This window comes from Crocuta crocuta, unplaced genomic scaffold (assembly GCF_008692635.1).
Source record: "Crocuta crocuta isolate KB4526 unplaced genomic scaffold, BGI_CrCroc_1.0 scaffold277, whole genome shotgun sequence".
NCBI classification, from domain to species: domain Eukaryota; kingdom Metazoa; phylum Chordata; class Mammalia; order Carnivora; family Hyaenidae; genus Crocuta; species Crocuta crocuta.
In genome coordinates, this window is record NW_027531912.1 from 566,030 (window position 1) to 580,285 (window position 14,256).

General features: G+C 39.2%; 1 protein-coding gene across 1 annotated transcript in view; it reads right to left on the reverse strand.

Annotated features, from left to right (window-relative positions):
* Positions 1–14,256, reverse strand: part of MPHOSPH8 (M-phase phosphoprotein 8) — a gene marked incomplete at its 5' end in the record, with an annotated part of 61,413 nt that overhangs the window by 46,748 nt on the left and 409 nt on the right. The gene's annotated exons all lie outside the window — the stretch shown is intronic.

The following is a 14,256-nucleotide window of genomic DNA, read 5'->3' on the forward strand; positions in this document are numbered from 1 at the left end:
ATTCTTTGACAAAGCGGGAAATAGTATCCAATGGAAAAAAGACAGCCTCCTTAACAGCTGGTGCTGGGAAAACTGGAAAACAACATGCAAAAGAATGAAACTAGATCATTTTCTCACACCATACACAAAAATAAACTCCAAATGGGTAAAGGATCTGAATGTGAGACAGGAAACCATCAAAACCCGAGAAGAGAAAGCAGGAAAAAACCTCTGTGACCTCAACTGCAGCAATTTCTTACTTGACACATCCCCAAAGGCCAGGGAATCAAGGGCAAAAACGAACTACTGGGACCTCATCAAGATAAAAAGCTTCTGCATGGCAAAGGAAACAATCAATAAAATAGGCAACTGATAAAATGGGAAAAGATAGTTGCAAATGACCTATTAGATAAAGGGCTAGTATCCAAAATCTATAAGGAACTCATCAAACTCCACACCCAAAAATCAAATAATCCAGTGAAGAAATGGTAGAAGATATGAAAGACACTTCTCCAAAGGGAACATCCAGATGGCCAACAGACACATGAAACGATGCTCAGTGTCCCTCATCATCAGCGAGATACAAATCAAAACCACACCGAGATACCACCTCACCTCGGTCAGAGTGGCTAAAATGAACAAATCAGGAGACTCCAGATGCTGGTGAGGATGTAGAGAAACGGGCACCCTCTTACACTGTCGGTGGAAATGTAAACTGGTGCAGCCCCTCTCGAAAACAGTGTGGAGGTTCTTCAAAAAATTACCAGTAGAACTCCCCTATGACCCAGCAGTAGCACTGCTAGGGATTTACCCAAGGGACACAGGAGTGCTGATGCATAGCGGCACATGAACCCCAATGTTCATAGCAGCACTCTCAACAATAGCTGAAACATGGAAAGAGCCTAAGTGTCCATCAACGGACGAACGGATCAAGAAGATGTGGTTTATCTATACCATGGAATACTACATGGCAATGAGAAAGAATGAAATCTGGCCATATTAGCAACATGGATGGAACTCAAGGGTGTTATGCTGAGCGAAAGATGTCAGGCAGAGGACAGATACCATATGTTTGCACATATAGGTAGATTAGGAGGGACTTAACGGAGGACCATGGGGGAGAAGAAGGGGAAAAATAGTTGGGGAGAGGCAGAGAGACAAACCTTGAGAGACTCTTGAATACTGAGAACAAACTGAGGGCTGATGGGAGTGGGGGAAAGGGGAAGAGAGGTGATGGGCATGGGGGAGGGCACTTGGGATGAGCACTGGGTGTTATATGTAAACCAACTGGACTTAAACCAAGAAAAAAATTTTTTTCTTTAAATTTCTTAAAAAAAATTTTTTTTTCAGGTGGGAAGAAGAAAAAAGAGAGAAAGGGAGACACAGAATCTGAAACAGACTCCAGGTTCTGAGCTAGCTCTCAGTACAGAGCCTGCTGCGGAGCTCGAACCCACAAACCATGAAATCATGACCTGAAGTCAGATGCTCTACTGACTAAGCCATCCAGGTGCCCCAAGATTTTTGAATAGTAATTCAATTTCTTTGCTGGCTATTGGCCTGTTCAAATTTATTTTTCTTTCTGTTTTAGTGGTTTGTATGTTTCTAGAAATTTATCCATTTCTTCTAGGTTTTCCAATTTGCTGGCATACAGGTTTTCATAAAATTATCTTATGATTATTTATATTTCTATAGTGTTAGTTGTTACTTCTCTGCTTTCATTTGTGATTTTTATTTGAGTCCTCTTTTTTCTTGAAGTCTCTGGCTAGAAGTTTATCAATTTTTTTTCCCAAAGAACTACCTCCTGGTTTTACTGATCTGTTCTTTTGGGTTTTATTTTTTAGTTTCTGTATCATTTATTTCTACCCTAATCTTTATCATCATTTCCTTCCTTCTTTTTTTTTTCTTTTCTTTCTTTCCTTTTTTTTTTTTTTTTTTTTTTTTTTTTTTTGTTTTTTTTTTTTTTTTCTTTTTTTTTTTTTTGTTTTTTTTTTTGTTTGGTTATTCTTTTTAGCTCCTTTAGATGTAAGGTTAAATTGTTTAGTTGAGATAATTTTTGCTTCCTGAAGTAGGCCTGTATTGCTATAAACTTCCTCTAAGGACTACTTTTGTAGCATCTCAGAGGTTTTGGGACTGTTGTGTTTCAATTTTCATTCGTTTCCATGTACTTTTTAATTCCTTTTTTGATTTCCTGGTTCACCTATTTACTGTTTAGAAGCATTTTAACCTCCATGTATTTAAAGTCTTTCTAGATTTTTTTCTTCTAGTTGACTTCTAGTTTCACAGTGTTGTGTTCAAAAATATTCAACTTTGATCTTGAATTTGTTGAGGCTGGTTTTGTGAGCTAATATGTGATCTATTCTGGAGAATGTTCTGTGTGCACTTGAAAAGAATGTGTATTCTGCTCTTTTAGGATGGAATATTACGAACTTATCTGTTAAATCCATTTGATCCAGTGTGTCAATCAAAGTCATTGTTTCCCTGTTAATTTTCTGTTTAGATGATCTACTTATGTATGTGGGATGATAAAGCCCCCTACCATTACTGTACTGTTATTGTTTAGTTCCTTTATTTTTGTTGTTTTATGCATGGGTTTTCCCATGCTGGGTGCATAAATATTTAGAACTGTTGTATCTTCTTGTTGAATTGTCCCATTGTTATATAGTGTCTTTGTTTCTTGTTACAGTCTTTGTTTCAAAGTCTATTTTTTCCAACATAAGTATTATTACTCTAGCTTTCTTTCCGACATCTATTTGCATGATAGATGTTTCCCCATTTCCTCACTTCCAATCTGCAGATGTCCTTAGGTCTAAAACAAGTCTCTCATAGACTCTAGGTCTTTTATCTATTCTGACACCCCATGTCTTTTGATTGGAGTGTTTGGTCTACTTACATTCAAAGTAATTATTGGTAGATATGTATTTATTGCCATTTTATTAGTTATTTTATGGTTGTTTCTGAAGATTTTCTCTGATCTTTTCTTTCTTTCATGTTTTGTTGATTTTCTTTACTGATATAGATTTCTTTCTCTTTATCCTTTGTATGTTTATTAGTGGTTTTTGACATGGTTACCGCTATGTTTGTATACAATCTCTTTTACATATAGCAGTCTATATTAAGTTAATGGTTGTTTAAGTTTGAACTCATTTTCTCTCCTCTCCTCCCCACATTTTAGTAAGTATGTATATCATATATCCTTTCTTTTGTGAGTTCCCTGACTGATATTTTTACAGAAATATTCATTTTTACTGTATTTCATACCTCTATACTGTCACTTTGGGTCTATCCTTTCAAAGAGTCCTCTTTTATAGTTCTTTCAGGGCTGCTTTAGTGATCACAACTTTACTGACTGATTGTGTGGGAAACTTTCCTTCTATTCTGAATGATAGACTTGCTGGATACAGTATTCTTGGCTGCAGATTTTTCCGACTCAGCACATTGAATAGATCATGTCACTCCCTACTAGCCTGCCAAGTTTCTGCTGGGAAAAAATCTCCCGCTAGCCTTATAGGCTTTCCTTTGTAAGTTACTGTCTTCTGTTTTGCTGCTTTTAAGATTTTTTTCTTTATCACTGTATTTTGCAAACTGAATTACAGTATGTCTTGGCATGGATCTGCTTTGTTGATTTTTATAGAGGTTCTCTGTGCCTCCTGGATACGGATATCAGTTTCTTTCCCCAGATTAGGGAAGCCTTCAGCTATATTTCATTAAATAAATTTTCTGCCCCTTTTTCTCTCTTCTTCTTCTTATGGGACTCCTATAACACGAATATATTGATTGACAGAGTCACTGAGTTCCCTAAGCTATTATTTTTTAAATTTAATTTTATTTATTATATTTTTTAGAGAGAGATCGTAAACAGGGGAGAGTAGCAGAGGGAGAGAAAAATCCATGCTTAGCACAGAGCATGATGTGGAGCTTGATACCATGATCCTGGGATCATGATCTGAGCCAAAATAAAGAGTCAGACGTTCAACCAAGTGAGCCATCCAGGAGCCTCCCTATATCTATTCTTGTTTTTTATAATTCTTTTTCTATCTTTTCTTCAACTTGGTTACCTTCCATGACAGCCTTCTAGGTCACTAATTGGTTTCTCTGCTTCTTCCATACTGCTATTCATTCCTTTAAGTGTGTTTCTCATTTCATTTATTTAAGCCCGTTATCTCTGCTATGTTATTCCTTACCTCTGTGTTAAGGGTATCACTCATGTCTTCCACTCTTTTCTCAAGTCTAGTGAGTGTCTTATGACCACTGCTTTAAATTCTCTACCAGGCATGTTATATATGTTTTGCTTAGATTTCTGGCCATAGCCTTGTCTTGTTCTTTCACTTGGGATAAATCTCTCTGTGTTCTCATTTTGTCTCCCTCTCCGTTTCTGTTAAGAAGGTCAGCTATGCCTTCTACTCTTGAAAGTAGTGACTTTATGAATCACAGAGGGTGTCCTGGTGTGCCCTGCAGTGCAATGTCCCCTGTTCACCACAACGTGGCACTTAGAGAGTATCCTATGTTGCTTACTCCTTGCTGTTGTATCTTAGTCACACTTCCTTTCAGTGCAACTGTTTGCACTGACTCTGCCTGCTTCGGGCTGTGCCCACTCTCTGGTGTTAGCGGGACCAGGCAAGACAGCTCTGAGGGAGCATCCCCATCAGGGAGCTTGGGAGCAGGATGGCGTTGTTAGCAGTATCCGGGTTGGGCCACTGGCACAATGCTGGATTCCCTGACGCGCTGTGTCAGCTGGGACCTGGGCGTGGAGGTGGCATGGCACATGACGATAGCTGGGCATGGCGGGGCCCGGTGCACGAGAGTGGGTGGGAGCATGTGGCTAGGTGCAGGGCGCTGGGTATCTGGGTGAGCGTGCGTGGCTTTAACAAAATCCACCCTGAGTCCAGGACCAACGCTGGCAGGCCTGGAGTGGGCGAGTCCTCAGGAGACATCATGGGCGTGGCACACCGCGAGCACATTAGGTAGCAAGCGTGCAGCTCTGCCTCGCGTAGGTGGCTCTGAGTTTACGCTGGTGGGAGCAGGGGGGGAAACAGCACCTGCCGGCTCCTTGGTTTTCAAAGAAGTCCCCCAACACGGTCCAAAATCAGTGTGAACAGATGTGTCTCCCATACGTCCCCAGTGCAGTACACATGCTGTTTTTATGCTGCCTTTCCACAAAAGCTACTGTCTCTTTAAGGGAGGCGACCGAACTACCAGTCACCCTCGTGGCCAGTGCAGTGCTGAGTCCCCTGACTTTTTAAAGTGGGGTTCTAAACCCCACTGGTTTTCTAAGCTCACAGAATTCAGCTCCTCTGCTTTTAAAGTTCCTCTGGTTTTTAACGTTAGGGGGACTGGTCTTCCCCGTGTGAGGTCCCAGGGGTGAGGACCTGTTTCTCTGCCCTCTCCATGCAGTGCAGCTCCCTCTCCTGCAGGCAGCCCCTCTGTCTTTCTGACCTTCCTGACCTTTCAGATGCAGCTTCTTCTCTATATTTAGTTGTGGAATTTGTTCTGCCAGTCTTCAGATTGCTCAGAGTTTACTAACTTGGATGTAGATGTTTTCTAGTTGTAAATACGGGATGCGGTGAGCTCTGGGTCGTCCTCCTCCTCCCCCATCTTCCCAAACTCCTCCCAAAAAGGAAATTAAGACAATTCCATTTGTAATAGCACCTAAGAGAATAAAATACTTAGGAATACATTTAACCAACAAGGTGAAAGACTGCTAAACTTATTACAAAGCTGCAATGATCAAAACAGTACAGTGCTGGCATCAGGGCAGGCACAGAAAATCCAAAAATGAACCCACACATCTATGGCCTATTGATTTTTGATAAGGGAATCAAGTCCAATCAATATGTAGACAAATTTTGCTGAAACAACTCAATTTCTACCAAAAAAAAAAAAAAAAAAAAAAAAGGAAGCTGGACCATACCTCACACCATATACAAAAATTAACTCAAAATGAATCAAAGACCTAAATTTAAGAGATGAAACTATAAAATTCTTAGAAGAAGACACAGGGGTAAATCTTCAGGACCTTGGATTTGACACTGTATTCTTAAATATACCTCCAAAAACAAAAACAAAAATAGGTGAGAGTAGTTCATCAAAATTAAAATCCTGTGTGCATCAAAGGACATTATCAACATAGTTAAAAGGCAACCCATAGAAGTGAAGAAAATATTTACAAATTGCATCTAATAATAATATCCACAATATGTAAACAATTTCTATAATTAAAACAAGACAAACATAAAAAATTTAAAAACAAGACAAGACAAACAAGCCACTCGAAAATGGGTCAACCCACTTGACCAAACATTTTTCCAAACAAGACACACAAATGGCCAATAAGCATATGAAAAGATGCTCAACACCATTAGTCCTTAGGGAAATGCAAATCAAACCCATGAGACACTACCTCACACCAGTTACTCCATGGCTATATTAAAACAAACAAAAACATGGAAATTAGAACCTCCTTACATTAGTGGTGGGAATGTAAAATGTTGTAGCTGCTGTGGAAAACAGTTGGCAGTTCTTCAGAAAGTTAAACAGAATTACCTTATGGCCCAATAATTCCAGTCCTGGGATTCCAGTTCAGTTCCAAAAGAACTGAAAACAGGAATTCAAACAAGTATTTATTCAACCGTGTCCGGTAGTGCACTGTTCACAATAGTCAAAAAATGGAAATAACCCAAATGTCCTTCAACAGATAAACAGATAAACAAAATGTGGTATACACACACAATGAAATATTTATTATTCAGTCTTGAAAGCAATGGAAATTCTGACACATTTTATTAAGATGGATGAACCCTTGAAATCCATGAACCCTTGGTCAGTGAAATAAGCCAGAAACTGAAGGACAAGTATTATATGATTCCACTTACATTAAGAACCTGAATAAGCAGATTCACTGAGACAGAAAGCAGAATGGTGGATACCAGATGTTCGGGGGAGGAGAATTATTGCTTAAAAGGGGCAGTTTCATTCTGGAAAGATAAAAAAGTTCTAGAGATGGACAGTGGTGATGGCTGCATACCTACACAAATGTACTTAATGACTCTTCTGTCTCTATGAATTTACCCTTAAAATGTTAAGATGGCAAATTTTAAGGTGCATATACAAAGAAACATATATGTAAAACTACAATAAACAAGATTTTTAAATTACCTATTATGTTTTCTGCCCATTTTCTCACTTATAATAATTTCTCTTTTTAATGTTTTATGGTTATCAAATCTTTATCACACACTGGGGTGCCTGGGTGGCTCAGTCGGTTAAGTGTCAGACTCCTGATTTCAGCTCAGGTTCATGATCTCACAGTTTGTGAGTTGGAGTACTGTTTGTGTTTTCCACTGTCAGCAGAGAGCCTGCTTCAGATCCTGTCTACTTCTCTTTCTGCCCCTCCCCCGCTTGCGCTCAAGCTCTCAAAAATAAGTAAACATTAAAAAAAAATCTTTATCACATATTCTAAATTTTTGCTTCTCCAGATTTCTGGTTTATCATTTTCTGCTCAATAGCCAACGAACTCAATGAGAAGCAAGAATAGATGAAATAGTTTTCCACTTGACCTGTAAAGCACCATTCTAGCTTATTACACTTAACACCTGCCTGATTTTATTCATAACCACCACCAAGGCAATAAACTTTCCAAACCGAAGGCCAAGTGCTGTTCCCTCTCCTTTTAGCCTTCAACTTGCCTACACTGCCTTTCAATCATTCTGCCCTCTGTAGAAAAGACCAACATCAGTCATGGACTGGAAACTAGTGGGAATGGAAACTAAGAAATAATGGGAAAAGAGAAGACTTAGGTTCTTAACTTTTAAAGATAAGCCTCATAGTCTTAAAATTAGCTAAGTCTAAATTAATACAGTTTTATGGGTCAGTTACATAATAGGATGAAGGGACGGCGTATCAGCTGAAAGTGCACATTCTTTTTAGCAAAAGAGCACGCAAAAAGAAAATTACTATTATATACAACTTTATAAGAGCTTCTATGAAGGTGTAGTTAAAACTGAAGATAAGGTGAGGCAGCATGGTTAAGAGGCCTGTATGAGTGGAAGGGAAAGAAAAATCTTAGTCAATAGTAAGCAACACTGCCTTGAAAAAGCATGTGTACTTAGACTTGGTAGAAACACAACAATGGTGGATTGAAACAAATAATCCTTATTTGTGTGCCACATTTTTAAGTTGGCTCCACACCCAACGTGGGGCTTGAACTTAGGACCTGGAGATCAAGAATCGCATGCTATACCGACTGAGCCAGCTAGGCACCCCTGGACCCCATTATTTTTATGTGTCTATAAAAACAGTAGTATCTGCTACTCAATGTAGGTTTTAAAAAACCTGTATTTACCTTCAAATGGGACAGGAAAAAAATGTATATAAAGGAAAAAGACAAAATCAGTATTAACAACTGGGGAATATGCATAAAGGTATATGTGAGATTGTATATAATTCTCACGATTTTTCTGATGATTAGAAGAAAGAGGTAAAAAGAAAACCAGTAAACATTTACTTCTATATTGAACACAGTTATAAATTTAGTGCTAGTTATCAATTAAGTTCAATCTGATCAATGAGAGTAAGGGTATGAACAACATTCTCAAGTATTAAGTAGCACATTCAATTCTAGCTCCAGATTTAATTTGTTGATAACTGCTATTGGTCTTTATTTCAGCAGTTTCATTTCATTCATTCATTGAACAAATATTTATTGAAAGTCACTCTATGTCAGGACTTTTGAGTCTTAGAGATACAACAATATACAAAACAGATTAAACCCATGAATTACATCTTCTTTTACAGAAATCCTACAGATCCAAATAACTGCGTAGGGCTTTGCCGTATGTTAAATTTCATGATAAACTTCAAAATGCCAGAAACAGTCTATTTTCTTGGTAGCAAAGTTTTCTTTTAGCTTAATCAGTGAGCCAGACCGAAAGGCAGAAGACAGTCCTCCTATCCTCCAAAAATGCATACATTAGATAATTAATTAAAACTTTTATTAGAGGGGCACCTGGGTGGCTCAGTCAGTTGGGCGTCCGACTTCAGCTCCAGCCATGATCTCACGGTTGGTGGGTTCCAGCCCCGCGTCGGGCTCTGTGCTGACAGCCAGCTCAGAGCCTGGAGCCTGTTTCGGATTCTGTGTCTCCCTCTCTCTTTGACCCTCCCCTGATCACACTGTCTCTCTCTCTCTCTCTCAGAAATAAATAAAACATTAAAATAAATTTTTTTTGTTAGAAAAACTCTCAAGGCCAATGGGTCCAAGTGTATTATAAACATGAAATGTTTAAAAAAAAAAAAGAAAGCATAACTGTAATTAGGCATTTCAATGGACTCCAAATGTGTTAATAATAGAAGTAAAAGTATCTAGTCTGTTTTAGTGTTGTTTTAAAGTCGACAAGGAACATGTCATAAAACATGACGGTTACAATAATCAATAATATTAGGAATATGAAATTGAGAACAGCTCATGCATGTAAATTATTCTCACATTAGTTTCCCATATTTCTAGCTTCAACTTCCTAAGTAATGGCCGCCTTGCTTGTTGGCAACAATACTCTAGATTTTACATAACCCAATTAGTCAAGCAAATATTCAATGTTAAACAATACATAAAATATGTCAGTTAAAATTCAAGATTCTTTTAAAGCACATGAAATATTAGTAATACTCTCTAACATTTAGAAATTAAGCAATGTATTTATACTTAAGTTATGGATATTGGAAAATATTTTTATCGGAAAGAAAACATAGTACAAACATAATTTATGAGCTGCAAGTAAACTAAGATTAGAGGATAATTTATAGTGCTAAAGGCATATGCTTTGAAAAAAAAAAAAGAAAGGCTGGGAGCACCCGGGTGGCTCAGTCGATTAAGTGTCTGACTTCGGCTCAGGTCATGATCTCACTGTTGGTGGGTTCGAGCCCTGCATCGTGCTGACAGCTAGCTCAGAGCCTGGAGCCTGCTTCAGATTCTGTGTCTCCCTCTCTCTCTGACTCTCCCCTGCTCACGCTGCCTGCCTGCCTCTCTCTCTCTCTTCCTCTCTCTCTCTCTTCCTCTCTCTCTCTCTCTCTTTCTCTCTCTCTCTCTCTCTCTCTCTCAGGAATAAATTTAAAAAAAAAAAAAAGCTGGAAAACAGTTAGCTATGTATCCACCACAAGATGTCAGAGAGGAGCCTGGGGGGGCTCAATTGGTTAAGCACTTGAGTCATGGTCTGGGCTCAGGTCACGATCTGACAGTTTGTGGGTTCAGGTCCCACGTCAGGCTCCGCACTGACAGCATGGAGACTGCCTGGGATTCCCTCTCTCTCTCTCTCTGCCCCTCCCCTACTCACAGTCTCTTTCTCAAAATAAATAGATAAACTTAAAAGAGAAAAATTTTTAATAAAATTCAGCATCCATTCATCAATCCATAAAAGGGAATTTCTTTAACCAACCAAGGGCAAATATACATAAACCAAATGTATTTCTATATATGAGCAACAAACACAATGGAATTTTTAAAAAGACTATTATTGCATCAAAAATGTCAACTACACCTAAAAGTATATTTAAGAAAAGATGTTTAAGACCTCAACACAGAAAGCTATAAAACATTACTGAAAGAAATTAAACTGATCCTGAATTTATCCATGGATTCAATGCAAATTCCAAGAAGATCCCAAGTTTTTATGTGTGTAAGGAAACTGACAAGCTGATTCTGAAATTTTTAGGCACTGTTAAAGAAAAAGAAAGATCTGCTCAATGAAACATGACCCCCCATTACACTATGCACAAAATCAATTCTAAGTGAAGTGTTAAATATAAAATCTGAAAGGGAAAACAAAAGAACATCTAGGAAAAAAATTATGGAGAATATGTAGAGAAAGATTTCTCAACCCAAACATAGGATCAGAGAAATACAAATTAAAAGTAGGAGATGCCCATCAGAACTGGCTAAAAATAAAAAGTCTGAACATATCAAGTGTTGATAGGATTCAAAACAAAAGGAAATCTCATAAACCATTAGTAATAGTATAAATTGGTACAACTGCTTTCAAAAATAGTTTCCACTGAAAGCTGAAGATGTGTGGGGCGCCTGGGTGGCTCAGTCGGTTAAGCATCTGACTTCGGCTCAGGTCATGATCTCACAGTTTGCGGGTCTGAGCCCCGCACTGGGCTCTGTGCTGACAGCTCAGAGCCTGGAGCCTGTTTCAGATTCTGTGTCTCCTCTCTCTTCCCCTCCCCTGCTCATTCTCTCTCTCTCTGTCTCTCAGAAACAAATAAACATTTAAAATTTAAAAAAAAAAAAAAAAAAGGAAAGCTGAAGATGTGTGTTCATATGTCCGAACAATTCCACTCTTTAATGTTCATAAGCAAGAGAAACATGTGCAAAATGTATCAGGAGACATGTTCAATAATACTCACAGAAGCATTACTCATAATAGCCAAAACCTGGAAACAGCCCAAATGCCTATTAACAGTAGGACAAAAAAGATAGGCTATAATACATTTAGGCACCGAATAATGTGCAGCAGTGAAAATCAAAGTATGGCTCCACACAACATGGATGAAATCTCACAAAGATATTGTTGAGGGGGAAAAAACGGACACACAAAATAAAAATTATTAGATTCCATTTAAATGGAAGAAAAAAGGATGCCTGGGTGGCTCAGTTGGTTAAGTGTCTGACTCTTGATTTCAGGTCAGGTCATGATCTCACAGTTGGTGAGTTCGAGCCCTGCACTGGGCTCCATGTGCTGACAGTGTGGAACCTGCTTGGGTTTCTCTCCCTTTCCCTGTCTCTCTGTGCCCCTCCAACACGCGTGCATGCGCACACACACATACATACACACACACACACACACACACACACACTCTCTCTCTCTCTCTCTCTCTCTGAATGAATGAATGAATGAAAGAAACCAGGTAAAACTAAACTCAAGTGTCAAGGAATGCATCCTTAGGTGGGAAAATCACAAAGAAAAGCAAGAAACCTATTATAATTCAAGACAGCGATTCTGGGGGGAATCTAGGGGGCACCGAGCAGAAAGGAGATTCAAAAGAGGTTTCTAGGGAAGGCAGTCTAATATTTCCTGACATGGGCAGAGGTTACACAGGAGTTAGCTTTCGGATAATTCACTAAAGTGTATAATTATTTATTTATACACTACAAAATCAAATGCCCATAAATACTAAAAAGTGCTCGTTTTTATTATGTAAAAATGACTTCGATTCAAAACTGAAGGTAAAACCCCAAGATCTGTCAGATACATTTAATGGTGCTGAAAACATACAAAAATTAGTTAGCAGTAAACTGAAAAAAAGAATATACAAATGCTAATATACAAATGTAGCATTAATGCTACTCCTCCAAGCCAGCCCTCACCATCATGATTGTCTTAACCTATCAGAACACCAGTCGGGTGGCTTATGAACAACCGAAATACCACAGATACCAGGACTCTAAGGAGGCCAAGCAAACTATCAGGACCCTCTCGTTTTTCAACTGGCTGGCTCGCTGGGCAGGACTTACAAAGTAACTGCCTCAGTCCCCTTCTGCTGAGTTAGCACTTTTCAGCTTATAAATCCCTCATTTGCAAGAGTATCTAAAAATAGAAGGCCCTGAGAACTAGAATTCTCACCCAACTTTACATCACTGGAGTGATAGAAATAACCCTCCTTTACTGTCTTAAACACTTAAGTTTCTTAGTTTCATCCACTTCTGACTAGAATATGAGATTTTGGGTACAGTGGCTATAATTCATCGGGACCAGGAATATCAAATATTGTATGAACTTAACTATATTGGAATTAAAATACACTAAAAGATCTAATACCAATAGATGAATCACCTTAATTCTAAAGATATTGCTCTCCTAACGAAATATATTACTAAATATCTTTTTTTAAATGTTTATTTTATTTAGTTTAAGGGGAGAGGGGCAGAGAAAGAGACGGAGAGAATCCCCAGCTGGATCCGCTGTCAGCGCAGAGCCCTACATGGGGCTCAGGAAACAGGAGATGACAACATGAACTGAAATCAGGAGTTGGATGCTTAACCAACTGAGCTACCCAGGTGCCCCGATTTTTCTAAATATCTTATATGTGCCAAGCACTTACGTTACACGAAGGTGATGCACAACAGTTTAAGACTGGCTCTATTCTCTTGGGGCGACTGGGTGGTTCAGTCGATTAAACAGCCCACTTTGGCTCAGGTCATAATCTTGGGATTCTTGAGTTCGAGCCCCTCATCTTAGGGCTCTGTGCTGACAGCTCAGAGCCTGGAGCGCCTTCTGATTCTGTGTCTCCCTCTCTCTCTCTGCCCCTCCCCCGCTCACACTTGCTCTGTCTCAGAATAAATGAACATTAAAGTTTTTTAAAAAGATTGGCTCTGCTTTCATCAAGGCACTTTTGTAATATATTTGGGAAAACTATACAAAACAAAGTTCCTATGTTTACTGTATTGCAACTAATAATAATGTTAATGGCATTAGACTTCAATTACTTATCCCCAAAAGCCGGAACTTTTCAGCATCAGCAACCGTGTCTGTATGCTACAATTCATCTCTATATGCTCAGAACTTCACACTGCACCTAGCACAGGGTGTGTGATTTAATAAAAAAAAAAAAAAAGTTTGCTGAATGAATGGACCAAAAAAAAAAAAAGTTAACACAAAGTAGCACATGACAAATAGAAGATAACAGACCATAAAAAGAATATACAGCTCCGACTACTATGTGGGACCTCTGGTCATCTCACACTTACCTACTGAAATTAGTTCAGTTATTAGGTTCCCTCCTGTCCATCCTTCGACCCCGCCTGAGTCCGTGATTCATGTACTCATTTAATAATGTGACAGACACAAAGCACTTACTGCATGAAGGGCACTGGATTGAGTACCAGCGATACAAAAATTAACAATAGCCATATTCTCGGTATCAAAGGAGCCTACAAGCTGGCAGGAGAGACAAACCTGTATAAAGAGTAGTGCGTCAGGTGCTCGAACAGAGGTCTAAACAGTGTTACGAGGGCACAGATGGAGAAGCACCTCGCTCTGCAGGGATCAGGGTCAAAAAAGGACTTCACAGACAAACCGACTCCCAGAGAGACCTGACAGGCGGACTCGGAGAAAGCACACCCTGTGCGGCTACAGTCGCCCAACATCCACGGAGAGACGGAACAGACGGTCAGGGCTTCCGGACCTTTAAACGCCACCTCTCGGACGGGACTCTGCGGACGAACGGGAATTCCTGAAGACCTGAAGCCAGACACCGACCCCGGCTTCGGAAAACACTGGACGACGGCGT